Source organism: Harmonia axyridis, chromosome 5 (genome assembly GCF_914767665.1).
Source record: "Harmonia axyridis chromosome 5, icHarAxyr1.1, whole genome shotgun sequence".
Taxonomy (NCBI): Eukaryota; Metazoa; Arthropoda; class Insecta; order Coleoptera; family Coccinellidae; genus Harmonia; species Harmonia axyridis.
In genome coordinates, this window is record NC_059505.1 from 7,185,821 (window position 1) to 7,210,706 (window position 24,886).

At 35.7% G+C, this 24,886-nt stretch overlaps 23 non-coding genes across 23 annotated transcripts; all 23 read left to right on the plus strand.

Annotated features, from left to right (window-relative positions):
* The first annotated feature begins 12,903 nt into the window (after nucleotides 1-12,903).
* Nucleotides 12,904-12,975, plus strand: Trnaw-cca. Its single transcript has one exon. It is a non-coding gene; the product is annotated as a tRNA-Trp (tRNA).
* Nucleotides 12,976-13,189: 214 nt separating this feature from the next.
* Trnaw-cca lies at nucleotides 13,190-13,261 on the plus strand. The gene has a single exon. It is a non-coding gene; the product is annotated as a tRNA-Trp (tRNA).
* A 3,155-nt stretch (nucleotides 13,262-16,416) lies between these two features.
* Nucleotides 16,417-16,488, plus strand: Trnaw-cca. Its single transcript has one exon. It is a non-coding gene; the product is annotated as a tRNA-Trp (tRNA).
* A 215-nt stretch (nucleotides 16,489-16,703) lies between these two features.
* Nucleotides 16,704-16,775, plus strand: Trnaw-cca. Its single transcript has one exon. It is a non-coding gene; the product is annotated as a tRNA-Trp (tRNA).
* A 215-nt stretch (nucleotides 16,776-16,990) lies between these two features.
* Nucleotides 16,991-17,062, plus strand: Trnaw-cca. Its single transcript has one exon. It is a non-coding gene; the product is annotated as a tRNA-Trp (tRNA).
* Nucleotides 17,063-17,277: 215 nt separating this feature from the next.
* On the plus strand, nucleotides 17,278-17,349 carry Trnaw-cca. The gene has a single exon. It is a non-coding gene; the product is annotated as a tRNA-Trp (tRNA).
* A 215-nt stretch (nucleotides 17,350-17,564) lies between these two features.
* Trnaw-cca lies at nucleotides 17,565-17,636 on the plus strand. Its single transcript has one exon. It is a non-coding gene; the product is annotated as a tRNA-Trp (tRNA).
* A 215-nt stretch (nucleotides 17,637-17,851) lies between these two features.
* Trnaw-cca lies at nucleotides 17,852-17,923 on the plus strand. Its single transcript has one exon. It is a non-coding gene; the product is annotated as a tRNA-Trp (tRNA).
* Nucleotides 17,924-18,138: 215 nt separating this feature from the next.
* Trnaw-cca lies at nucleotides 18,139-18,210 on the plus strand. Its single transcript has one exon. It is a non-coding gene; the product is annotated as a tRNA-Trp (tRNA).
* A 215-nt stretch (nucleotides 18,211-18,425) lies between these two features.
* Trnaw-cca lies at nucleotides 18,426-18,497 on the plus strand. The gene has a single exon. It is a non-coding gene; the product is annotated as a tRNA-Trp (tRNA).
* A 215-nt stretch (nucleotides 18,498-18,712) lies between these two features.
* On the plus strand, nucleotides 18,713-18,784 carry Trnaw-cca. Its single transcript has one exon. It is a non-coding gene; the product is annotated as a tRNA-Trp (tRNA).
* A 214-nt stretch (nucleotides 18,785-18,998) lies between these two features.
* Trnaw-cca lies at nucleotides 18,999-19,070 on the plus strand. Its single transcript has one exon. It is a non-coding gene; the product is annotated as a tRNA-Trp (tRNA).
* Nucleotides 19,071-19,285: 215 nt separating this feature from the next.
* On the plus strand, nucleotides 19,286-19,357 carry Trnaw-cca. The gene has a single exon. It is a non-coding gene; the product is annotated as a tRNA-Trp (tRNA).
* Nucleotides 19,358-19,572: 215 nt separating this feature from the next.
* Trnaw-cca lies at nucleotides 19,573-19,644 on the plus strand. Its single transcript has one exon. It is a non-coding gene; the product is annotated as a tRNA-Trp (tRNA).
* Nucleotides 19,645-19,859: 215 nt separating this feature from the next.
* Trnaw-cca lies at nucleotides 19,860-19,931 on the plus strand. Its single transcript has one exon. It is a non-coding gene; the product is annotated as a tRNA-Trp (tRNA).
* Nucleotides 19,932-20,146: 215 nt separating this feature from the next.
* On the plus strand, nucleotides 20,147-20,218 carry Trnaw-cca. Its single transcript has one exon. It is a non-coding gene; the product is annotated as a tRNA-Trp (tRNA).
* Nucleotides 20,219-20,433: 215 nt separating this feature from the next.
* Nucleotides 20,434-20,505, plus strand: Trnaw-cca. The gene has a single exon. It is a non-coding gene; the product is annotated as a tRNA-Trp (tRNA).
* Nucleotides 20,506-20,720: 215 nt separating this feature from the next.
* Nucleotides 20,721-20,792, plus strand: Trnaw-cca. The gene has a single exon. It is a non-coding gene; the product is annotated as a tRNA-Trp (tRNA).
* A 215-nt stretch (nucleotides 20,793-21,007) lies between these two features.
* On the plus strand, nucleotides 21,008-21,079 carry Trnaw-cca. The gene has a single exon. It is a non-coding gene; the product is annotated as a tRNA-Trp (tRNA).
* Nucleotides 21,080-21,293: 214 nt separating this feature from the next.
* On the plus strand, nucleotides 21,294-21,365 carry Trnaw-cca. The gene has a single exon. It is a non-coding gene; the product is annotated as a tRNA-Trp (tRNA).
* A 214-nt stretch (nucleotides 21,366-21,579) lies between these two features.
* Trnaw-cca lies at nucleotides 21,580-21,651 on the plus strand. The gene has a single exon. It is a non-coding gene; the product is annotated as a tRNA-Trp (tRNA).
* Nucleotides 21,652-21,866: 215 nt separating this feature from the next.
* Nucleotides 21,867-21,937, plus strand: Trnaw-cca. The gene has a single exon. It is a non-coding gene; the product is annotated as a tRNA-Trp (tRNA).
* A 214-nt stretch (nucleotides 21,938-22,151) lies between these two features.
* Trnaw-cca lies at nucleotides 22,152-22,223 on the plus strand. Its single transcript has one exon. It is a non-coding gene; the product is annotated as a tRNA-Trp (tRNA).
* Nucleotides 22,224-24,886: the final 2,663 nt, after the last annotated feature.

A 24,886-nucleotide genomic window follows, 5' to 3' on the forward strand; every position in this document is an offset into this window, starting at 1 on the left:
TTTAACAAACTCTAGTCGATTTCGTGAAACTTTTGCAAAAAACATTTTTTTTACCTCTTTCAGTAACAAAGTTAAAGGGGGGGTAAAATTATGGTGAAAAACCCGGTACGTAGTAAAATAATTCATCAATTTAGAATTTTCTCTATGTCTTTAATATACAGTGTGCCAAAAAAGTAACGTAACTCGTCAATAATTCTCGTGCGAAGGAAAATCCTCGCACGCGTCAATTTTTAATTTCAAGAGCAATTTATCCTGTGCTTTTTTGAATTTGATATTTCTCATTCCCCCCTACTTATTTTTTTTCAAATGGAAATGTATGGATTGTGATACATCAAATGAAAGGTAATTTGATTACCTTTTCAGCGATGTGGCTAAAAGTAAAATTGGTTGTGACGTTTGTTTTTTTGAATTAGGAAATAATTTACAATTTGTGAGTAACTGCAGTCAGACCATTATTATTTTATTAATTTTCATTAAGGGAAATTCACGAATCCATGGATTTTAAATTTCAAAAGCAGTACCTACTATGAAGTTTTCCGACAGAAAAAAAGTTATAGTTAATAATATATTTTAATTATCCATTTGGAAATGACAAGATTCCTAAGATAATTCTAAGAAGAAATAGTCCTATAAACATTGGACCTCAAACGCTTTGTTTTCGAGATACAGGGTGATTCTTCTTTGTGATGATTCTACAATTTATCTTTGTCAATCTTCGCTACATATTGGGTAAATAAGTACCAAAAATTATAATTAATTTATTCATCACTGCTTACGAACTGGATCTTTACCTTTACAATAATTTGTTTTTTTTCTGAAGATTCCTAGCGAATTGTTCAAATTTTTTTTCTCTAAAGCGGTAGCAGATACGGTAAAACTGCTAGAAACCAAAAAGTATAGTACGGGACCAATGTTTTTCTTTAGATTTTTCCAAGCTACCAGTGGTCCACCAAAAAAGTTCTGAAGGAAAGAAGCGGACACTATTTCAGAAAAAAATATTACCTTGTAGACTTGCTTTCAAAATTAGCGTATCACATAATAAAAACTTTAAATTGAAATATCTATGCCAAAATGAAGTTAAATATTTTGTGGAGGGAAGATGCCATCAGTTTTATTTTGCCTTCCAGCTGTTTAATATAGAAATAACAAATTTTTTTTCCCTAAAATACTTTTTATAGAACAAACGTGTTTCATACTGAATCCAAATTCACCAATCTTGTGATTTTACACCTTTACACTTTTTCTTTGAGGCCGCATGAAAGATAAGTCCTACTTCTACGCCAATAGAAAATATACGGAAATTCTAGGCATCAACATACTTGCAACATATGTTACACCTAAGGTCATCATCTGTGAGACTACGATAACAATCGTATTTATTGATATTCAATGTGCAGTGGGAACTTCCTGTTCTTTAGCATGTAGTAAATTTTTTTGTTGGGAGCGTAAACAGTTCATGAAAGCTATAAAATACATCAATTTTAATGATTTATCACTTTCGGTTTGAGTTGAAATCCTAATATGTAATCGACTCAAATTGAAATATCATCATACACTTCCTTTTCGGATGACAATTTTTTTGTAGAATTCATTATAACTGGTCTCAGTAGTTTTTTATATATTTCTGGATGAAAGTTCATTACCATATTGCATTCGACTTTTCAGACATAATATAATACTGTTAATTCATGTCACTTCAACGCCTGATACGAATGTTATCGTTCTCTTGTTAATTACAAATATTAAAATGATCTTTCTTTGGTTTTGGTGAAAAAATACAAACTCAATTTGTTACAATGAATTTATCATTGAAAAAGTTGAATTTTCTGAGTAATGTAATTTTTTTTGTCAAGTGTTTGACGAGTAACAATTGACGCAGAATATTTGCAATCCTCCTGCATTATTCTTTAATTTCGAATCAAAAAGGATAATAGAAGACGCCACAAAAACAAATTGATTATTTCCTTCTATCATATAGCTTCGTTTTACTGAAGGAAGAAAATATTAGCTGAATAATAACTGAAAAATTCAGTGTATTTGATTTTCCCACTAGGTTAAATATATGAATCCAGGTCAACTTCGAGTATACAAAAAAAATCGGTTTATTTTTTTTAACAATCCTCCTGCGAATAATTCTTTCATCAAACAATTTTCGTCATAAATTGGAGTCATGCTACAATGTGTGATATTTGTTCATAAATAATACAGGTTCTTCCACTCGATAAACAAATGATATGTCACATGATTTCAAGATTGAATTCAGCGTTAATAGAATTTTACATGTGTAGATTAACAATTTTTGTTTTATACAACATACATTGTCAAACAAATGACATCATCCTGGGAACCTGATGTGGAGGACAAATACCAGCTCACAGTCTGGAGTGGATTTCTCTCATATGCATATTCGAAGAGGATAAATTTTTTTTTCACAATCACTCATTTAGGTATATTGATTCAATTTTTCGAATGAGATGAATTTGCTACTTCACTTTCATCATCAAATAGCATTTGCAAATAATAATAATAATAATAATAATTTATTAATTAGTTACTTATCACTTACAAATTTGGTCATCTTAACACGTGAATAAGAATTATTATGCTCACTTAGCTAAGAAGTAATCTTTTCAAAAGTGCATATCAATAGATTGTTCAGTTTTTGCTTATTGATTTGTTAATTCTTCCGAAATCTCCATCGTGTATTGATAATATATTTTCCTGCAGTATGCAGTGGCGTAACTAGAGTTGAATCATGATTAGCCACTTTGAAGAAAGCAAAATTTTCCAATTTTTATTGAAAGGAAAATTTTTCAATTTGTAATTTCTTCTATTCAATGAGAGAAATTACATCCCCAATATAATAATAAGATATAATAACACGTCACACAATAGCACTGCCAGTGATAAACATTTTTGATGAGCTTCAAAAGTGTGTGTTCATCAAGTTTTCGGAATATAGACTCGAATCTGAATTGAAATATTGAATGTTAAAGGACGCTACACATGTTGTTGCTTGAAAAAAAAGATTAAAAATAGTTTCGTGTATTGAAGAAGTTTCTTCAAGAGAGAAATACTGTGATCTTCATCTCCTGAACAAAATGAAATCAAACTTTGTCCGTAAATGCTACCATGGAAATTGTTCGAGTATATCTGTTCAATAAAAAAATGTTTCACACTCGGAATAAGGGTTTGATACTTTGATTGATATAGCGCAGTTGAAATGCACTGGCTCTAGGCCAAAAACACGCAAATCAACTGTTCCAACGTTGAAAGCGACCCATATAAAGAAACATGAATAATTAAAGGCTAGCGCCCATATTGACGAGTGATTTATGTAAATCCCTAATTTTCCGCCAGTATGCTTTCGATCTCTCCATTCCGATGAGACCTGGAAGTGCTGAGAATGAATAGGTACACAATGACCTTTATGGCGAGCTTTATGGTGCTTGCCGATAACTCTCTATGTGCAAGCATCACCAGAGTTTTTAACGATTTTTTTCAATGATGTGAAGAATCAATAGACAAACAAGGAAAGCACTGACTTAGTGACGGGAGGTTTTGCTATCATTTTCAAATTCATATCTTATTTCGCATTTGAAGTTCTGCTTCATTATACTTAATTCAGTATTCTGATTTCTGAATGAAAATCTGAAATGAAGACCCTAAAGTCTTCCCATTAATCAAAGGAGTTATCTGATGGATTTCGTATTTCGAATCCTTTACATTGTAGTTTGCTTGTGGTAGATCTTCGTTTGAATCAGCCAAATGTTAATTTCAATCAGGGATTCACAGCTTGACTTGATATTCAAGCTACTTGGCTTGAGCTTTCAAAATCAATTCAAGTTCAAGTCATGAAGTAGTATTTCAATGTCAAGTCAAGTATTTATGTATTGACTTGTATGTATGACTTGAACTTGAGTTGATTTCAAGTCAAGAAGTTTTCATATTTCCTTTGTATTTTTGTAACGTTTTTTTAATAGAATACAATCAGTATAATTCTATGGGAGATGATTCCCCAATATAAGGGGCCTGTAGCGATCCAGGTACACCTGAGGATTCGAAAAATCATCACTTGGAGAATCGGTCCTGGTTGAATAAACCCTCCCGATTTTGGAGCAGATTTGGTACCATTTACTTGAATATTAAAGGGATTTCTAAGAACAGAAGTGATTTATTTTGTCGACATTGGTCATAGACAATGACGCGGCGGTCATCCTTCTTCAAGAAACCCGCAAGTCAACTGAACAACTCCGTGAAAGAGGATTTTTAGCAGGTTATGTATTGATATATTGCCTATTGAGTTCTGTATGTTCTCTGGCTTATTATTTTTGAAAATGATTAGTTATTTTTTGGCCTATAAATTTCGATGGGATTCTTTCTTATCCTTCAATTTATTGTGGTGATTTCAATTGTCATCATTCAATGTTGTATATGATGGAAATTGTAACATTTATTGCTCCTTTCTGGTTCTTTTCTTTTTTGTTTTCAGATTTAATTGCAATATATGCGTTGTCAACTTCTGGTGAAGAGGAAGAATGAAAGGATTTTATTCTAATGAAAAAGAAGCCCTTCAATATAAATGTGTCAGCTAATTTTGTAAACAAACACATAAACCAATCACCACACCTGTACGGGGAGACAGAGTTTTTGCTGAGGTTTTTATCTGTTCTCTTGTATCATACGTTGAAATGTATGATGTCCCGTTACATTTCCTCTGCTAATACTGAGATTCATCGACACATATGCTTCATTGTTTGAAATTAATAGTTTGTATTGCTATTTCTCAAAAGAATATATATGTATATATTTGCATATTAATTTTGATCGCTCAAAAACCAAATTTTTTAAGTGAAATTATATACCCTATATTCAGTATATTTGAAGGATACTCAATTCTAATTATATGGTTAGTATCAAAATTTAGCATGAACATTCTAGTGAATATCATATACACAAACTATTTGAACGGAAATAAATTTCAAAAAATTTACATTTAACAGGCTAGAGTTGAAGTAATTGATAGATCCATGGAAAATACAAACGGAATTCAAAAGTTGTATATTCACAAACGGTTCAAAAACCTTATAAGGTAATAATAAGTTAAAATTTGTTATGCTCAATTAGTCAGCTGCTCACGGTATTTTCCTCGTTCGGTCATTTTTCATAATTTATCACTTAAAAATTTCATCATGATATAAAATCTGAAATGAGCAATCTCGTCATTTAAATGTGGCTGTAATGTCATTATCGTATAAACAATTACCACGATAATGATGACATTTATGGGTGATCACAGTGAATCAACGTATCATCACAAGTATAAAAATGAACAATCAAAAAATTATATACATAACCATCTGGAGTTATTTTTGAACTATTGTATGCGGTTGGCCTAGCACAAACGTAAACATGAAGGTAATTCCACTTTCGCATGTAAACCAGAAGGATGTTAGTGGTAAATTTATATTTACCAACAAATCTGACGTGAGAATCATAGGTGGGTCAAATTTTTCTAGCATCAGAAGATATTTGCACAGAATAGATCCCAAGAGATAATGCATTTATTGTATCGATGGAATTGTGTGGTACATAAATAGTCTTATGCATTTCAATGAAGTGGAATATATCTTCCAAGAAAAATTTGAAATGATGAATTGTTGAACAGGGATTTCCATATCTAATCTAAACTCTTCGGCAAGAAAAACCATGTGAATTTCTTGAATTGGGTGAATGTTTCACCTAACAGGGACAATTTGAATTTCCAGACAATCTATAAATGTTATTTTCTTCAATTCTTGTCTAAAGTTGTACTCGATTTTTGTTTTTTTAGAAACATTATATATCTATTAGGTGTACAAATTTGCTTCTGCCGTTTTGCAATAGATGGCTTTAGAGGTAAGTGGTACTCGAAATAAATAGATCGTAGATGTCATACAATAAGCTTAAGTATTTGTGAAGATAACGCCATCGAAATATTAGTGGATTTGTGTCTGCATCATAAAGTTATTCTCGACTAAACATGTCAGCTTAAGAGCCAAATTCTCGTCATTTGAGGGAGGTTTCAATTTTCTGCTTCAATATAAAGAAATCTGCGGCTGAGGCTAATCGAATGCTCTCAAATACCTATGGTGAGGTCGATATTAGTGAAAGAACGTGCCGAAAATGATTTCAACGCTTCAAGAACGGTAATTTAGACGTCGGAGACCATCATGGCGGTGGAAGAGAGAAGGTTTTCGAAAATGCAGAATTGGAAGCATTACTTGATTAAGACTCGTGTCAAGCGCAACAAGAATTGGCAGGATCATTGGGAGTTACGTAACAAGCCATTTCAAAACGCCTGAAAGTCACAGGAATGATTCACAAACAAGGAAATTGGTTTTCGTACGAGTTGAAGCCGAAATGTGTTGAACGGCGTTTGTTTGTTCGTGAACAGCTGCTTGCAAGGCAAAGACGGAAGGGATTTCTGTATCGTATTGTGACTGTTGACAAAAAATGGGTTCATTACGATAATCCCAAGCGCAGAGAATTATGGGGATATCTCAGCCATGCTTCCACGTCGAAGGCAAAACCAAATATTCACGTTTCCAAGATCATGCTCAGTATTTAGTGGCACCAGATCGGCGTTGTGTATTATGAGTTGTTAAAACCGACTTAAAAAATCACAGGCGATCGTTATCGAACGCAATTAATTGAGCAGCACATTGAAAGACAAACGGTCGTAATACAACGAGATACATGATAAAGTGATTTTACAGGACGAAATGCTCGATCCTATGTTGCGAATGTGGTCGAGACATACTTGGAAACGTTGAAATGGGAAATCCTACCCCACCTGCTGTATTCTCCAGACGTTGCTTCCTCGGACAAACACATGTTTCAATCAATTGCACACGGCCTGGCTGACCAGCACTTCTGGTCTTATGAAGAAGTAAAAAATTGGATCGATTTGTGAATCGCTTCAGAAGATGTCCAGTTTTTACAACGCGGGATTCGTACAGTGCCCAAAAGATGAAAGAAAGTTGTGGCCAGCGATGAACAATACTTTGAATGATAAATGTATAACAAGTTTTTTACAATCAAGCCTCGAATTTCGAAAAAAAAAAAGGCGGAAGCAAAGGACCCCGCACGTTTTATATGGGAAATGGCTTTCCGTGAATTTGATATGTTGTAGTCCTTGATAAACTGATCAGAAGTGTCCATAGCCACAAAGCTCAAAAATGGACAGTTTTCGAGATATGGAGCTTTGAAAATGGATTTTTTGCAATTTTCGGGGTTTTTGCTCATCAATCGGGGAGCTCTCATTTCTGGTTGGGATGGAATTTGGATGTTCGGCGGCCAGAACCCGACTGAGAAATGATCTTCCTTGGTTAAATTAGGCACCGCCATCGATAATTTTCTATACACTGCCCCACATTGGCTATGAAATGAGATACAAAATACAAGATCTTCCATACATCTTTTCATGCGATTGCTAATATAATTTTAAATTGTTTTTTGTTTATTTGTGTATTGTTTATTATTATTGTTATTATTATTATATTGTTACTCTCATTATTATATTGTTTTTGATTGATCTACTCATTCATTTTGCCAACGATCATATTATTAGATAGTATTCATACGTATGTGTGAAGTTCAAAAAGTTCATAAAAAAAAATATATTTTCTAGAATTCGTGGGTTAATATCGGAAGTTCCATTCATAGTTAGCTTCCAACACTTGGACTTCTATATTTCACCCGGATAGTACTATATTGTATCAAAACTGCAGACATTTCCACGGATTCGTTTGTCTGTGAGATGCTATCATCAATTTCGAGACATTCTGAGGAAAATGTCTTGGCACCCCATTGTCAGATTATCGAGATTTGTAAGAAACAAATCACATATCATATGTAAATGACATCAATAGTGATTACAATTGTTATCCCTGAGGATATATGATTATGATTTTCCCATTTTCCCCCATTACAGCTCGCGATGCCTGGTTATGAACATTTTGGCTAACATATTTGATATTATTGGACATCAGATATATGAGGATTCAGTTATTATGGTCTCTCTTAAAAAAATCTCACAATATGTCGTTTCTCGGTCATGTGAATTATTCTGGCGTCATCTTGTGGCATGAAAAGATGTATGGAAGATCTTGGATTTTGTATCTCATTTCATAGCCAATGTGGAGCAGTGTATAGAAAATTATCGATGGCGGTGTCTAATATAACCAAGAAAGATCATTTTTCAGTCGGGTTCTGGCCGCCGAACATCCAAATTCCATCCCAACCACAAATGAGAGCTCCCCGATTGATGAGCAAAAACCCCGAAAATTGCAAAAAATCCATTTTCAAAGCTCCATATCTCGAAAACTGTCCATTTTTGAGCTTTGTGGCTATGGACACTTCTGATCAGTTAATCAAGAACTACAACATATCAAAAATTCAGCCAAATTCACGGAAAGCCATTTCCCATATAAAACGTGCGGGGTCCTTTGTACTCCTCTGTAGTAATGTAATGCTATGGTTCTAATCAATAATTATATGTTATTCATTTTTCATTTTTCTCTGATAATAGTACTAATACCTTAATCATTAGAACCTCATTCTTCAATACTTTCTCAGGAGCTATTGGATTTCTTTGACTTTGAATGATCTCGCAACGACAGCTTCGATACTAAAGGCGATTTTTTAATTTTACTAACCGCTATTTATTGAAAAATCTTTTGATTTGGAATACTTCGCCAGATGAAAAAAATAATAAGTTTTTTCGAGCTTTTGTTCATCCCTGAATTATAACTACTGTTTCATCCCACACAAACCCCACATTTTTTCCAAGGAAAAGAAAACGTGATTCATTTTCTGAGAGATTGGTATAACGATTCGAAACTTGTGAGATCGCTTAATTCGATTCTACTATCCGCTCTCTGTTCAGAACGAATAACGTAGCTTTTCCGAGAAATCAAGAAATTAAATTTCTTCCTGTCTGTACGAGTCCAGTGGAAATCAATGTAAAGCATTCGGAAGGTAAAATTCTATTATTCAATTATCGCTCAAGGAAATAAAAAAAAGACAGCCTCGATTTTGTTGATGCTACTCCTCATCCTAGAAGGATTGAAGAAGAAAAAGTATTCAATTCGATACTTACAAAGAATAAAATGTTATTTAGTTTCTATTCATAAGGGGTTTTCCTATAAGAGGTTTCGTCTTAGATAGTCTGTTATCTGGGCAGCTGTCACTCTGATTTTTAGACATTTAACAGGTCAAAAATTACGAAATTACTGGAAATGGAGCGGTACACGCTTCAACAACACATTAAAAGCGTTAGAATGCAATACAAAAATGGTCAAAATTTTGTACTAAAATAAACTCAAGCAGTTTTGAGTCGTTGTGAAGCCAGTAAGTGTGAAAATAGTTGAAAGATTTGAGCTGTTGGCACAAGTTAGTATATATATATATTTTTGAGAAAGAGCAATACAAAATATTAATTTCAAACAATCAGGCATATGTGTCGATGAATCTCAGTATTAGCAGAGGAAATGTAAGGGGGCATCATACATTTCAACGTATGATACAAGAGAACACATAAAAACCTCAGCAAAAACTCTGTCTCCCCGTATGGGTGTAGTGACTGGTTTGTGTAAATGTTTACAGAATAAGCTGACAATTTATATTGAAGGACTTCCTCTTCAACCAAAACAAAATTTTCTTTATCCTCTCTTTTCGGTTGACGACTCTATAATTTCCAATTGGATCCTAAAACAAAAAAAAAGAAGCAGAAAGGAGTACTAAATATTAGTTTTCATTATATCGATTTGAAGTTAACTACCCATTCTAAAAAAGAATCTGAAACTGAATGGATAGCTTGGAAACCATCATGAAATTTATAAATCGGACAATCATTCACCAAGTGGTCAATGGTCTCTTCTACACCACACTCACATAGTGGGCTATCAATAGAATGCCATTTGAAGAGGGTACTATTACAACGACCATGACCAGTTCTAAGTCGATTTAAAATACAAGTTAGTAATGTGATGAAACGGTATTCTTCGATCAAGAAAAACTGCGAATATTGCTGGTGTAGCTTGTAGTGTCGACGTAAACCCAGATTTGTCTATTCCTCGTTGATATTGGGAATCAGGCCATGATAAGTGGTTTTTAAGGCCGAAATGAGGGCGACGTTTATTTGCAACAAGACAGCGTTAGGAGCCACACCAGCAACGAAATAATCGCAATTTTCCAAAAAAATTTACCTGGTCATGTTATTTCTCGAAGTGGTATTAAAATGGCCACCGCGAACTTGAGATTTAACACCTTTAAACTTTTTTCCCTGAAGCCACGTGAAAGGTAATGTCTATAACAATGACCCACGAATTAGGGAGCCACGGCTTGGCTCGGTTTTCAAGCTACTTGGCTTAAGCTTGACTTGATTTCAAGTCAAGATCAAGTCAAGTAGTAATTTTTCAATCTCAAGTCAAGTACTTATTTATCAAGTACTTGAATCATATGAAGCTTCTCGATTTGTAGCAGTTTTGTAGTGAAGGGTCACATCAATAAAAAAATGATGAAATGAGAAGAAACCTTGCAAAAAACACTTTTATTTATCTTATAGTATATTAAAGAACCGATAATAGGTATCAACTTTTTTGAAATAGAAACATAAATTAAATCACTATGAATCATATATGTGTAACATATAGCCATTTTCCAATCCTTTCTTCTAGGAATTCCTATTTCTTCGAAAAAATAGAAAATACCACCCTCCAATATTTGCCGCCCCTCTAGAGTGGGCCATGCGGCTTCAAGTTCTTCTGCTGAGTTTTGATTTTATAAAACGCTTGAACATTTTGTTTTTTTTTTCGAGATGATGGGGATGAATTTTGATCTGAAAAATCTTGTGTGAAATTCGTTGAAATTAAAAAAGATTCAATATTCATAAAAGAACTAGAACACTTGGCTATATGTGAAATGTATAGCCATTTTTCCAATCCATTCATTCTCTTAGGAATTCCGATTTCTTGGAAAATTTAGAGAATGCCGCCCTCCAATATTTGCCGCTTCGGCGGAATTCGTTTTGTTTTTTCCTGAGAAAAATTCCATTCTTTTTAATTTTTTATATGATTACATATATGTGAGTGTGTACCTAATATTTCTTGAGTGAATTTCATATATTTTTCTTTTTTCTAATATTTTCTTTTTCCGAGTCTTTTTCAAATTGAATGAAAACATTAATGAATTTCAATGGTTTTTCAAACCTTTATTTTCAATATGGCTCCAGCTTTCAGATTTCTGAAACTACAAAAATCTACCAATGAATTTGATAGAAGTATGAGAAAACTATGATACTAATTTAGTCACACTGGCGAATACTTCAGTCTCTCGGCGCTCGAGGAATTTTGAGTTTGAGCACCCACGAGATTTCAGAATAATATGCCGAGCGACGCGTGCATATCAAGCTGATGTAATATCAAGTAGCTCGATATCAAGTCAAGCAATAAATATCTAAAATCAAGTCAAGTGAAGCTCAAGTATGTAATTTTTCACGAGCTTGATTTTCAAGTCAAGTAGTTGGTTAAAAGGTCAAGCTTCTTGGCTTCATGAATCCCAACCCACACCACTATCATCCAGGAACTTAAAGATGGAATTCAAGAAGTTATCGAGGACATACAGGCGCAAATGAGCGAATTAGTCATCAGTCAATTTGATAGGAAGGATATAGGACCTGCATTACGAAATGTAGAATGTTCAAAAGAAAGCCCTTCATACGCACTTGCAAATTCAAACGAATTCTGAATCTATATGTCCTCTAGCTGAAACGGATTTCGTGGGAAGAAAAAATTTATAAGTTATAAGCGTATAACAAGCGCCTTTAAGCTCTACTTAGGCATTAAGTATTATTAATACAGTATAACTAAGAACCGAGCTTATCATTGAATAACCTTCTCCATCGACCCCGAAATAACAAGTGCATTATGTATGTACCTACATGAAATCGTCCATTAATGAAACCTATTAACGGAGAACATCTCATCAATAATTCTCACGTGTATACGGACTGCCGGACAGATGAAATCGAATTTGAGGAAGGATTCATCATCTGTGAGTCGTTTGAGACCATTTTCCGTTCAAAATTGCACGAAATGATCGGTTTGGAGAACGAGCCCTCAAAAAGAAATAAATTTTCGTTTATTATATTCAATAGTGCTCGAACCTTTAGAATCATTCGAGGAAAAAAATCCAACCCCTCGAAAACATTCACTTTTCTTATTGATCCAGAAATTCAATAAAAACCTTAATAATCTTATTTTTTTTTTAAGAATCTAAATACATATCTTCCTCCATCTAACTGAACATCTCAATGCATCGTAACATCGTAAGAACCGTTATGAGGATAATGATACATAATAGGTTCTAGTTTGATACCTATTTAAAGTTCTGTCTCAAGTACGAAAATGAGATGTAACTGATTTCTTCGATAAATTTGTAATCACGTTCAGAAAATTAAAAATTCTTATGTTGAAAATCTATTTGATGAGAAATTTCACAGAAGAATGATTTTAACATTATTAGCTATTATCCGAACTGTTATTCAAGGAAAAGACTGTCTCATTGTTGACTGTTGTAGTCGTACCTAATTGAAAAAATTACTTCTTCTAAGTCACTCTATCCTTCAGCAAAAATGCCTGTTATATTCGAATTTTGAACCGAGGATGGTCTCTAATGACAAGGTTCGACTCAACAAATAAGTACTCAAATTCGATCATGTTCGTCCGTCAAGCCGTATACACGATAACTCTCGACCGAAACAAACTTGAGACATGAAATGTCAGGGTATGTTCGTATATTTATTCATCTCTATTTGAAAATACAGGGACTTCAAGGCTCTGGATGAGTATTAATTGTAACGACTCCGTGGCGCAACGGTAGCGCGTCTGACTCCAGATCAGAAGGTTGCGTGTTCAAATCACGTCGGGGTCACAATATTTTTTTCGCTGCCACTGGGACTTAGATGGGAATTAAAAACCTTTCGATCCGACTCAAATTTCAGTCAGAAAACGATATAAATATAAAGTCGGTTGTTCATAATGGCATCCTAATACCACCATAGTTATTGAATTCAATATTAGTATATTTTTTCATCTCTATTCGAATAACAGTGACTTCAAGGCTCTGAATGAGTATTAATTGTAACGACTCCGTGGCGCAACGGTAGCGCGTCTGACTCCAGATCAGAAGGTTGCGTGTTCAAATCACGTCGGGGTCACAATATTTTTTTCGCTGCCACTTGGACTTAGAGGGGAATGAAGAACTTTCGATCCGACTCAAAATTCAGTCCGAGGACGATATGAATATAAAGTCGGTTGTTCATAATCGCATTCTATTACTACCATAGTTATTTAATTCAATATTAGTATATTTTTTCAGCTCTATTCGAAAATACAGTGACTTCAAGGCTCTGAATGAGTATTAATTGTAACGACTCCGTGGCGCAACGGTAGCGCGTCTGACTACCAACGGACTCACTCTTTTCGAATACTTAGAAAATAAACAAAACTGCATCATCCATCATCCTTCCGAACCTACGCATTATCCGCCTAACAATAATACCCCTTCAATAATTGACCTCATAGTAGCCCGAATGGTACCCAACATAAGTACCCCTGAATCATTACCTGACCTTCCCTCAGATCATAACGTAGTAACTTTCACTTTAACTAGCACCTGTAGAGTTGATATTTCCAAGAAAATCTTTGATTATTCGACCACAGATTGGAATGAATATCGAAGAATTCTTAACAATAAAATCGTCATAAATAACAATATTGACTCGATAGAGAAACTTGAGGAGGAGGTAACAAAATTCACGGAAAATTTAATTCACACCAGGAACCGAACCACTAAATTGAAGATCATTTATCCATACAAAGACGACCTCTCACCAGAAATAAAGAACCTAATTCAATTAAGAAATCGAACACGTAAACGCTGGCAGCGATATCGGAACCCTCATGATAACGACCTAAGCAAACTTTTAACATCGCGAATAAGAATCAAAATTGGCGAATATAAAAATGAAACAATGGGAAAGAAACTATCCAAATTAAATCCATCAAATGGTTCCTTGTGGAAATTCACGAAATTCTTGAAAAAGAAACCACAAGAAATACCAACTCTTTCAAGTGACACTATCGATTACATAACAGACGAACAAAAAACGGAACTTTTGGCAGAAACCTATGAGAAGATACATGACATAGGTCCGACAAACAGCTCCGAAGATAAAAAAATCATAGAAATTGTAGAAAATTACTTAAGTAGCCATACCAGTACTAATAATGAATCGAAAAAGTTTCATACCAACCCACTAGAAATAAAAAACATTATTAACAACTTAGCAAATAACAAATCCCCAGGAATAGACGAAATTGATAACAAACTGATCAAAAACCTCACTAAAAAGGCAATCGTGCAACTCAATTATATAATCAACGCCATAATCGACTTGCAACACTGGCCGAATACATGGAAAATTGGACTAGTTGTTCCTATACATAAAAGTAGTAGCGACAAAAAATCACCACTTAATTACAGACCGATCAGTCTGTTATCAACGCTCAGTAAAATCTCCGAAAAAATTATTCTCAAAATACTAACAAAAACACTCAAACACACGGAATTGCATGATCCGTATCAAGTTGGGTTCAAAGAAAAACATAGTTCCACACACCAAATCTGTAGAATAGTAATAGACATTATCAACGAATTCAACAAAAAAAAGAACACAGCCATGCTTTTTCTAGACATAGAGAAAGCATTTGACAGGGTCTGGATCCAAGGTCTTACTTACAAAATGATAAAACTCGGACTTCCCTACTTTATCATCAAACTAATAAATTCATACCTTTCGAACAGAAAATACGTAGTAAAAATCGGCAATAAACTATCGTCCATCAAAAAAATTAAATCAGGTGTACCTCAAGGAAGCGTCCTTGGACCCAGACTCTTTAACCTCTACATACACGACCTTCCAGGTTTTCCAAACACAAAAATGGCGCTATTCGCAGACGACACTGCATTATACGCTCATTCCTTTCATTCGGCAATAGCGAACAGATTGCTACAATATAATATCGACAAACTAACCGAATTTTACAAAACCTGGAAGATCAGAGTAAATGAGAAAAAAACCGAACAGATCGTGTTTAGCCGAAAACTAAACGACAACAAAATCTCAATTCCTCTCAAACTTAACAACCATCCAATCACAGTTAATAATACGGTTAAATATCTGGGAATGGAACTAGATAGCCGACTTAATTTTCACAAACACATTGAAAAAACTTTAATAAAAGCCAACGGGGCAATCAGAATCCTGTATCCTCTAATGTGCAAGAATAGCCGTATGAATCAAAAAAATAAAAAATTAATATACACCTCCTTAATAAGACCAATCATAACGTATGCGGCACCGGCCTGGTGTCACTTGAAATCATGGCCGACACGACCGTTACAAATTTTTCAAAACAGAATGCTGAGGCTTATCACTAACAAGGATAGATACACAAGAATCACAGATTTGCACGAATTAGCAGGTATTGAAACAATAAAAAATCACATAGATAGAATTTCCGCGAACTTTTACGAAAAAACGAGATACGTGAGCGATCCCGTTAACAAAATAACTTTGACTAGAAAGAACTCGAAAAACGCCAATGAAAAACATGCCCTTCCCTACGAGCATTTACCCATATTCAATAGAAAACACATTAGCTACAAAAATAGCTAACATGTAGCTAATTACTACTGTTATTGCTACTGTAATTATTGTTGTTTTTGTTGTTGTTATTGTTGATGCTATTTTTTATATCTCATTTTATATATTGTTGATACTGCTTAAGCCCAGGATACTGGGAAACAACGAAAACAGGTTTTTCTCTACATTTTCCTGTGAATACTATGAACTTTAGTGCTAACTTAACACATAAAAAAAAACAAAACCTCTGAATATCTAAAGGCGTCCAGCCAAAATATTATTATTATTGTAGGTAAATCATGTATAGATAGGAACTACTAAAATATCAAACAACAAATGATGTAAACCATTATAACATGTACATATTAAAATATAATAAAGACTATAAAAGCAAGCAAAAGCGTCTGACTCCAGATCAGAAGGTTGCGTGTTCAAATCACGTCGGGGTCACAATATTTTTTTCGCTGCCACTGGGACTAAGATGGGAATTAAAAACCTTTCGATCCGACTCAAATTTCAGTCAGAAAACGATATAAATATAAAGTCGGTTGTTCATAATGGCATCCTAATACCACCATAGTTTTTGAATTCAATATTAGTATATTTTTTCATCTCTATTCGAAAATACAGTGACTTCAAGGCTCTGAATGAGTATTAATTGTAACGACTCCGTGGCGCAACGGTAGCGCGTCTGACTCCAGATCAGAAGGTTGCGTGTTCAAATCACGTCGGGGTCACAATATTTTTTTCGCTGCCACTGGGACTAAGATGGGAATTAAAAACCTTTCGATCCGACTCAAATTTCAGTCCGAGGACGATATGAATATAAAGTCGGTTGTTCATAATGGCATCCTAATACCACCATAGTTATTGAATTCAATATTAGTATATTTTTTCATCTCTATTCGAAAATACAGTGACTTCAAGGCTCTGAATGAGTATTAATTGTAACGACTCCGTGGCGCAACGGTAGCGCGTCTGACTCCAGATCAGAAGGTTGCGTGTTCAAATCACGTCGGGGTCACAATATTTTTTTCGCTGCCACTGGGACTAAGATGGGAATTAAAAACCTTTCGATCCGACTCAAATTTCAGTCAGAAAACGATATAAATATAAAGTCGGTTGTTCATAATGGCATCCTAATACCACCATAGTTATTGAATTCAATATTAGTATATTTTTTCATCTCTATTCGAAAATACAGTGACTTCAAGGCTCTGAATGAGTATTAATTGTAACGACTCCGTGGCGCAACGGTAGCGCGTCTGACTCCAGATCAGAAGGTTGCGTGTTCAAATCACGTCGGGGTCACAATATTTTTTTCGCTGCCACTGGGACTAAGATGGGAATTAAAAACCTTTCGATCCGACTCAAATTTCAGTCCGAGGACGATATGAATATAAAGTCGGTTGTTCATAATGGCATCCTAATACCACCATAGTTATTGAATTCAATATTAGTATATTTTTTCATCTCTATTCGAAAATACAGTGACTTCAAGGCTCTGAATGAGTATTAATTGTAACGACTCCGTGGCGCAACGGTAGCGCGTCTGACTCCAGATCAGAAGGTTGCGTGTTCAAATCACGTCGGGGTCACAATATTTTTTTCGCTGCCACTGGGACTAAGATGGGAATTAAAAACCTTTCGATCCGACTCAAATTTCAGTCAGAAAACGATATAAATATAAAGTCGGTTGTTCATAATGGCATCCTAATACCACCATAGTTATTGAATTCAATATTAGTATATTTTTTCATCTCTATTCGAAAATACAGTGACTTCAAGGCTCTGAATGAGTATTAATTGTAACGACTCCGTGGCGCAACGGTAGCGCGTCTGACTCCAGATCAGAAGGTTGCGTGTTCAAATCACGTCGGGGTCACAATATTTTTTTCGCTGCCACTGGGACTAAGATGGGAATTAAAAACCTTTCGATCCGACTCAAATTTCAGTCAGAAAACGATATAAATATAAAGTCGGTTGTTCATAATGGCATCCTAATACCACCATAGTTATTGAATTCAATATTAGTATATTTTTTCATCTCTATTCGAAAATACAGTGACTTCAAGGCTCTGAATGAGTATTAATTGTAACGACTCCGTGGCGCAACGGTAGCGCGTCTGACTCCAGATCAGAAGGTTGCGTGTTCAAATCACGTCGGGGTCACAATATTTTTTTCGCTGCCACTGGGACTTAGATGGGAATTAAAAACCTTTCGATCCGACTCAAATTTCAGTCAGAAAACGATATAAATATAAAGTCGGTTGTTCATAATCGCATCCTAATACTACCATAGTTATTGAATTCAATATTAGTATATTTTTTCATCTCTATTCGAAAATACAGTGACTTCAAGGCTCTGAATGAGTATTAATTGTAACGACTCCGTGGCGCAACGGTAGCGCGTCTGACTCCAGATCAGAAGGTTGCGTGTTCAAATCACGTCGGGGTCACAATATTTTTTTCGCTGCCACTGGGACTAAGATGGGAATTAAAAACCTTTCGATCCGACTCAAATTTCAGTCAGAAAACGATATAAATATAAAGTCGGTTGTTCATAATGGCATCCTAATACCACCATAGTTATTGAATTCAATATTAGTATATTTTTTCATCTCTATTCGAAAATACAGTGACTTCAAGGCTCTGGATGAGTATTAATTGTAACGACTCCGTGGCGCAACGGTAGCGCGTCTGACTCCAGATCAGAAGGTTGCGTGTTCAAATCACGTCGGGGTCACAATATTTTTTTCGCTGCCACTGGGACTAAGATGGGAATTAAAAACCTTTCGATCCGACTCAAATTTCAGTCAGAAAACGATATAAATATAAAGTCGGTTGTTCATAATGGCATCCTAATACCACCATAGTTATTGAATTCAATATTAGTATATTTTTTCATCTCTATTCGAAAATACAGTGACTTCAAGGCTCTGGATGAGTATTAATTGTAACGACTCCGTGGCGCAACGGTAGCGCGTCTGACTCCAGATCAGAAGGTTGCGTGTTCAAATCACGTCGGGGTCACAATATTTTTTTCGCTGCCCCTTGGACTTAGAGGGGAATGAAGAACTTTCGATCCGACTCAAAATTCAGTCCGAGGACGATATGAATATAAAGTCGGTTGTTCATAATCGCATTCTATTACTACCATAGTTATTTAATTCAATATTAGTATATTTTTTCAGCTCTATTCGAAAATACAGTGACTTCAAGGCTCTGGATGAGTATTAATTGTAACGACTCCGTGGCGCAACGGTAGCGCGTCTGACTCCAGATCAGAAGGTTGCGTGTTCAAATCACGTCGGGGTCACAATATTTTTTTCGCTGCCACTGGGACTAAGATGGGAATTAAAAACCTTTCGATCCGACTCAAATTTCAGTCAGAAAACGATATAAATATAAAGTCGGTTGTTCATAATGGCATCCTAATACCACCATAGTTATTGAATTCAATATTAGTATATTTTTTCATCTCTATTCGAAAATACAGTGACTTCAAGGCTCTGAATGAGTATTAATTGTAACGACTCCGTGGCGCAACGGTAGCGCGTCTGACTCCAGATCAGAAGGTTGCGTGTTCAAATCACGTCGGGGTCACAATATTTTTTTCGCTGCCACTGGGACTAAGATGGGAATTAAAAACCTTTCGATCCGACTCAAATTTCAGTCCGAGGACGATATGAATATAAAGTCGGTTGTTCATAATGGCATCCTAATACCACCATAGTTATTGAATTCAATATTAGTATATTTTTTCATCTCTATTCGAAAATACAGTGACTTCAAGGCTCTGAATGAGTATTAATTGTAACGACTCCGTGGCGCAACGGTAGCGCGTCTGACTCCAGATCAGAAGGTTGCGTGTTCAAATCACGTCGGGGTCACAATATTTTTTTCGCTGCCACTGGGACTAAGATGGGAATTAAAAACCTTTCGATCCGACTCAAATTTCAGTCAGAAAACGATATAAATATAAAGTCGGTTGTTCATAATGGCATCCTAATACCACCATAGTTATTGAATTCAATATTAGTATATTTTTTCATCTCTATTCGAAAATACAGTGACTTCAAGGCTCTGAATGAGTATTAATTGTAACGACTCCGTGGCGCAACGGTAGCGCGTCTGACTCCAGATCAGAAGGTTGCGTGTTCAAATCACGTCGGGGTCACAATATTTTTTTCGCTGCCACTGGGACTAAGATGGGAATTAAAAACCTTTCGATCCGACTCAAATTTCAGTCAGAAAACGATATAAATATAAAGTCGGTTGTTCATAATGGCATCCTAATACCACCATAGTTATTGAATTCAATATTAGTATATTTTTTCATCTCTATTCGAAAATACAGTGACTTCAAGGCTCTGAATGAGTATTAATTGTAACGACTCCGTGGCGCAACGGTAGCGCGTCTGACTCCAGATCAGAAGGTTGCGTGTTCAAATCACGTCGGGGTCACAATATTTTTTTCGCTGCCACTGGGACTTAGATGGGAATTAAAAACCTTTCGATCCGACTCAAATTTCAGTCAGAAAACGATATAAATATAAAGTCGGTTGTTCATAATCGCATCCTAATACTACCATAGTTATTGAATTCAATATTAGTATATTTTTTCATCTCTATTCGAAAATACAGTGACTTCAAGGCTCTGAATGAGTATTAATTGTAACGACTCCGTGGCGCAACGGTAGCGCGTCTGACTCCAGATCAGAAGGTTGCGTGTTCAAATCACGTCGGGGTCACAATATTTTTTTCGCTGCCACTGGGACTAAGATGGGAATTAAAAACCTTTCGATCCGACTCAAATTTCAGTCAGAAAACGATATAAATATAAAGTCGGTTGTTCATAATGGCATCCTAATACCACCATAGTTATTGAATTCAATATTAGTATATTTTTTCATCTCTATTCGAAAATACAGTGACTTCAAGGCTCTGGATGAGTATTAATTGTAACGACTCCGTGGCGCAACGGTAGCGCGTCTGACTCCAGATCAGAAGGTTGCGTGTTCAAATCACGTCGGGGTCACAATATTTTTTTCGCTGCCACTGGGACTAAGATGGGAATTAAAAACCTTTCGATCCGACTCAAATTTCAGTCAGAAAACGATATAAATATAAAGTCGGTTGTTCATAATGGCATCCTAATACCACCATAGTTATTGAATTCAATATTAGTATATTTTTTCATCTCTATTCGAAAATACAGTGACTTCAAGGCTCTGGATGAGTATTAATTGTAACGACTCCGTGGCGCAACGGTAGCGCGTCTGACTCCAGATCAGAAGGTTGCGTGTTCAAATCACGTCGGGGTCACAATATTTTTTTCGCTGCCCCTTGGACTTAGAGGGGAATGAAGAACTTTCGATCCGACTCAAAATTCAGTCCGAGGACGATATGAATATAAAGTCGGTTGTTCATAATCGCATTCTATTACTACCATAGTTATTTAATTCAATATTAGTATATTTTTTCAGCTCTATTCGAAAATACAGTGACTTCAAGGCTCTGGATGAGTATTAATTGTAACGACTCCGTGGCGCAACGGTAGCGCGTCTGACTCCAGATCAGAAGGTTGCGTGTTCAAATCACGTCGGGGTCACAATATTTTTTTCGCTGCCCCTTGGACTTAGAGGGGAATGAAGAACTTTCGATCCGACTCAAAATTCAGTCCGAGGACGATATGAATATAAAGTCGGTTGTTCATAATGGCATCCTAATACCACCATAGTTATTGAATTCAATATTAGTATATTTTTTCATCTCTATTCGAAAATACAGTGACTTCAAGGCTCTGGATGAGTATTAATTGTAACGACTCCGTGGCGCAACGGTAGCGCGTCTGACTCCAGATCAGAAGGTTGCGTGTTCAAATCACGTCGGGGTCACAATATTTTTTTCGCTGCCACTGGGACTAAGATGGGAATTAAAAACCTTTCGATCCGACTCAAATTTCAGTCAGAAAACGATATAAATATAAAGTCGGTTGTTCATAATGGCATCCTAATACCACCATAGTTATTGAATTCAATATTAGTATATTTTTTCATCTCTATTCGAAAATACAGTGACTTCAAGGCTCTGGATGAGTATTAATTGTAACGACTCCGTGGCGCAACGGTAGCGCGTCTGACTCCAGATCAGAAGGTTGCGTGTTCAAATCACGTGGGGTCACAATATTTTTTTCGCTGCCCCTTGGACTTAGAGGGGAATGAAGAACTTTCGATCCGACTCAAAATTCAGTCCGAGGACGATATGAATATAAAGTCGGTTGTTCATAATCGCATTCTATTACTACCATAGTTATTTAATTCAATATTAGTATATTTTTTCAGCTCTATTCGAAAATACAGTGACTTCAAGGCTCTGGATGAGTATTAATTGTAACGACTCCGTGGCGCAACGGTAGCGCGTCTGACTCCAGATCAGAAGGTTGCGTGTTCAAATCACGTCGGGGTCACAATATTTTTTTCGCTGCCACTGGGACTTAGATGGGAATTAAAAACCTTTCGATCCGACTCAAATTTCAGTCAGAAAACGATATAAATATAAAGTCGGTTGTTCATAATGGCATCCTAATACCACCATAGTTATTGAATTCAATATTAGTATATTTTTTCATCTCTATTCGAAAATACAGTGACTTCAAGGCTCTGGATGAGTATTAATTGTAACGACTCCGTGGCGCAACGGTAGCGCGTCTGACTTCATTCCCAATGAGACACCGAACAGGTAAGACGTGTCTTGAACGCTCCGTAAGTACTTGAGCCAGTAGTGCAAGTACCTGAGTATCCATTGTGAATAGTCAGAAAACCAACCTGAATTCCAAACGAAAGTTTAAAGTGAACAGTGACAGTGACATTACTTCAAGTAAAGTGCTGAAAAGAAAACCTTATAAAATGGGGACCAAACCCCCCAAAATGGACAACGAAAAAAAGAGAAAAATAACCGTATTTTCACTAAGCCCTGAAAAAGTTGATGGAAAAACGAACTTAGGAGCCGAAGAAGATAAAGGATATGATAAATCCGACGCAAACCCACCCCGGAGGTGCTAAACAACCTTCGAACACATCAACCGAAGTAGTAGAAGCAGAAGAACCAATAGCGACTACTAATCGATTTAAAAAACTGCACGTGGAAGAAACCAAGATGCAAATAGTTGACAGCGAATCAACAAAAATAAAACCTCCTCCTATAGTTCTTCAAGGACTTATTGATGATCATAACCAAACCGTTAAAAGAATAGCGGAACGAATTGGAAACAAAAGTTTCCACATAAGATACGGACGGGAGTCCTCGAACATTTATACAAATAAATTGGAAGACCATAAAAAACTAAAGGAATATTTCCTAAATCTTGGACAAAAGTTCCACTCGTACACATTGAAAAATGAAAAAACTCATGCTCATGTACTCAAAGGACTAAATTCCAATATTGAAATCCCAGAAATAATAGATGAACTGAAGAACATCTATGAAATAGACGTGAAAGACATCTACAAAATGAGAGGCACACGAAATCCGATGTTCCTCGTCATAACCAGCAGCCAAGTGACACTCAAACAATTGAAAAGAGAAGTGCGAACACTGTGTTACACCGTGATACATTGGGAAAGGCAATATAGGACCAAACAAATGACTATATGCAAGAGGTGCCAACAATGGGGACACGCAAGAAGTAACTGCTATAGAGCATACAAATGTTTACTGTGTGCGGACGAACATGCCACAGCAGAATGCACCAAACCCGCGGGAGAGAAAGATAAGTGCGCGAATTGCCAAGGCGAACATCGGGCAAATAGTGTTGAATGTGAAGTGTACCAGAGAATTCTACAAAGCAGAATATCCAGGAACCAGCCACAACCTACGAGGAAAACTACATACGTTGAAGCTCCACTACCAGCAGTAAACGTATGGGAAGAGAGAAGAAAAAAAATAAACGAAATAAGAAGCTCCCAACCAGATGCTGCTAGGACTAATACAGATAATTTGAATATGGGTAATACTGCTCAAAGCCCGCTTTTAGATTTAAAAAATGAAATGGACAAACTAAACCAACATATCAATATAAATAAATTCTTGCTAGAAATCCGCGCACTTAACCAAAAAATGGATAAATGCACTAATTTCAAAGAAAAATTCTTAATATTCAACGACTTCCTAGAAAATCTTCCTAGTCATGGTTTTTAAATCCCAAAAACAGTTAAATCTAGCAACCTGGAATTCCAATGGAATTCGATACAAACATAATGAAATTGCACATTTTCTTGAAGAACATTCAATAGATATTTTTTTCATAAATGAAACTAGACTAATAAAAACAGACAAATTTAAGATGAAGGAATTCCACGTTGTTAGAAGGGATCGCTCAGGTAACACTAGACACGGGGGTATCCTTATCCTTGTTAGAAAAGATATCCCGTTCAAAGAACTCCCGGAAATTTCTTGCACATTAGAGAATGCCGGTATACAATTAGCCAACGGTCTTAAACTTATCTCCATCTACAACAGACCAACCAATAACTTCGGTGAAAGCGATCTCGAAGAACTATTAAAAACTAATAAAACCATTGTTGTAGGAGATTTCAACGCTAGACACGGACTCTGGGGCTGTGTTTCAAACAATACCAACGGACTCACTCTTTTCGAATACTTAGAAAATAAACAAAACTGCATCATCCATCATCCTTCCGAACCTACGCATTATCCGCCTAACAATAATACCCCTTCAATAATTGACCTCATAGTAGCCCGAATGGTACCCAACATAAGTACCCCTGAATCATTACCTGACCTTCCCTCAGATCATAACGTAGTAACTTTCACTTTAACTAGCACCTGTAGAGTTGATATTTCCAAGAAAATCTTTGATTATTCGACCACAGATTGGAATGAATATCGAAGAATTCTTAACAATAAAATCGTCATAAATAACAATATTGACTCGATAGAGAAACTTGAGGAGGAGGTAACAAAATTCACGGAAAATTTAATTCACACCAGGAACCGAACCACTAAATTGAAGATCATTTATCCATACAAAAACGACCTCTCACCAGAAATAAAGAACCTAATTCAATTAAGAAATCAAACACGTAAACGCTGGCAGCGATATCGGAACCC